Consider the following 2840-nt stretch of genomic DNA (forward strand, 5'->3'; position numbering starts at 1 on the left):
TTTACAATTATCATTTTAATCTGTCTTTTCAGATATGTTTAATTTAAAATCTAAGGAGAGGAAAACTTAGCAAAAAAGATTTTTCTTTGGTTAACATAGCATGTTGCCATGCAAGTTTCAAAAAGTCATGTTCATCCAAAAAATCCCATATGTTTGAGGCATTACAGTTTTTCACTGGTTTATTTTGGAAATAATAGCATATTCTAAATTAAAATGGTTGGGTTTCTCAACCAGTGATTAGCACCACTGTTGTAACTATAGAAAAGGAATACTTGGAGCAAAATATCTGAGTCAAACATGGGTTAATTACAGCCAGACATTATTTCATCTTGTTCTTCAGCATGCTATTTTTTACTCTCTTTGCCATGAAGCAAGGCTAAACCGTTCCATTCCTTAATCTAAGGGTCGTATTTAGGTGACCACGATTATAGCCCTTACGATTCCATATAACTAGCTGATTTAAGCAGGAGGACCTCACATCGGCCACAAATTTCCCCTTTATTTAGTAAAGCTTCCGTCATGCTTCTTGCTGACCCTCCGTACAACCTTGCTGAATGGGCAGTTTCGGTTGTACTCTCTGGTAGTAACCACACTGCAAGAGGGTGTGTAGTTTGGCATAAACTTAGTTCCAACATATAAGACTATAAACACTCTCCTGCAAAAATGTCACAGAGGATCGCTCCTGGGCTGACAACACCGCAGCACTGGCCAAGAAAGCACAGACTTGACTTGACTTGACTGTTATCGAACACCAGAAAAGAAGATTGTGATACGTTGCTTCTTGGTCAACCACACTAAACCAGTAGCTTTTCTTGCACTTTGTGTACTCAAAATGTTACATTTGATAGCTTAAAGTGGAAAAATAAGTGGTACATCAGACATTTTAAATGTTGTTTCACCTTCCTGGAGCCTGTGGCCTCCCTGCTGATTTATACCATCCAGGTTTCTCACTCTGCCAACTTGCTAGTTGTTTCAGGCTTCCAATGATCATCTATCAAAGAGAAAACAGAATAATGGAGAACGCAAGTCTCTTTCTAGGTAGTATTTATATAGACAGAATGTAAGACTAGTAAGGAAATATTTAGATCCTCATGTAAATAAATAATCTGCACCCATATTACAGGTTCATGCCAGGCTGACCTTTAATCAGTAAACGCAGCTCAATGTTTTACTAAAACCAGGACAACACTCCAAGCCACATTCTGTGTACTGTACAGTCCCCATGATTATTTGGTTTATTAATATAAAGCAGAGAGCGAAGAACATACTGTACTCCATTTACCAACACAGTAATATATTAACGCAAACCTATTCTGCTCAGCAGCTTTCTGTGGAGAAATTACTGCAGCGTACATTAATGGCAAAGCAAGTATTAGAAACTTAAATGTCACAAATATCTTCAGGACAGCATATAATATGCTAAAAGCACATTTAATAGAGCCATACTTCCGCCTCAGTCTTATTGAACATAATTGCTTGGGCCAAAAGAGTTTGGACCAGTGCCTCTTTGCATCAGTAAGGCAAATGGTTTTGCTGTCTGCTGTAAATTAAGGGCCCATTAGTTCCCAGGTCCAGATTTTTACAAGTTTTCCTGTCTTTATAGCAAAATTAAAAGTTTAATTGGATCATCTACCTTAACCTTTAATGGTGTGTAAAGGAATATCTTTAAAAAAAAACTGTAAACAAAATCTAAACTTTGGAGCTATTTTTTGCTTGTTGGTTTGACAGCAAGTTTAAATAAAAGCTACATTTTTCTTCATTTATTATGATCCTCAAAATTCCAAGTATCAAAGTGTCACTTTTGGCAGTAGGATGGCTACTATTGTGAAAGCAGACATTCAGAAAGCATGTTATGTGGATTTTGCTGGAAAATGGCTCAAATACTATTCTAGAGTCTTAATATTTCTGAATGGCGGCAAAGAGAGGACTTCTCTGGGTGGGTTTTATTTGATCCCTGGGAGAATGTGGCCGGTCTGCAGTGTGCTTTATTCCAGAATGGAGGAAAGCTAGCTTATCTGGGAACGCCTGGCATTTCCTCTGGTCTGGGCTCCATCAGAAACATTGCTACAGACAGGGATGACTTCCACGAATAGTTTTCACTGGCAGACATTAAAAAAAAAAGAGAAAGAAAGCTGTGTGCAGTTTTGCTAATAAGAATTTAAGGAACAACAATTACAGACTTCCTGGTCAGGAACATTGCGGATCCAAAGGAGTTTCAGGTAATGATGACTGTGAAAGACATATTATATATTTTGCTTTTAGATTTCCATTGACATTATGTAAAAAGAAAGAAAGAAAGATCTGTGGAAACTGTTCAGTCTCATTAACAATAACATTTTACACAAACGCAAAAAAAAATCTATAAAATATTATGAAGGAATTCCCCCATATCATTCAAGAATGATATACAGGTGCATCTCAATAAATTAGAATGTCGTGGAAAAGTTCATTTATTTCAGTAATTCAACTCAAATTGTGAAACTCGTGTATTAAATAAATTCAATGCACACAGACTGAAGTAGTTTAAGTCTTTGGTTCTTTTAATTGTGATGATTTGGGCTCACATTTAACAAAACCCCACCAATTCACTATCTCAACAAATTAGAATACTTCATAAGACCGATAAAAAAAACATTTTTAGTGAATTGTTGGCCTTCTGGAAAGTATGTTCATTTCCTGTACATGTACTCAATACTTGGTAGGGGCTCCTTTTGCTTTAATTACTGCCTCAATTCGGCATGGCATGGAGGTGATCAGTTTGTGGCACTGCTGAGGTGGTATGGAAGACCAGGTTTCTTTGACAGTGGCCTTCAACTCATCTGCATTTTTTGGTCTCTTGT

General features: G+C 36.9%; 1 long non-coding RNA gene across 1 annotated transcript in view; it reads right to left on the reverse strand.

Annotated features, from left to right (window-relative positions):
- Positions 1 to 904: 904 nt before the first annotated feature.
- LOC107668204 (uncharacterized) overlaps positions 905 to 2840 on the reverse strand; it is a 4323-nt gene continuing 2387 nt past the window's right edge. The window contains exon 3 of the long non-coding RNA XR_001631871.1: positions 905 to 991. This is a non-coding gene — a long non-coding RNA (uncharacterized LOC107668204). The remainder of the gene's footprint in view (positions 992 to 2840) is intronic.

Source organism: Sinocyclocheilus anshuiensis, unplaced genomic scaffold (assembly GCF_001515605.1).
Source record: "Sinocyclocheilus anshuiensis isolate Anshui unplaced genomic scaffold, SAMN03320099.WGS_v1.1 scaffold1341, whole genome shotgun sequence".
Lineage (NCBI taxonomy): Eukaryota > Metazoa > Chordata > Actinopteri > Cypriniformes > Cyprinidae > Sinocyclocheilus > Sinocyclocheilus anshuiensis.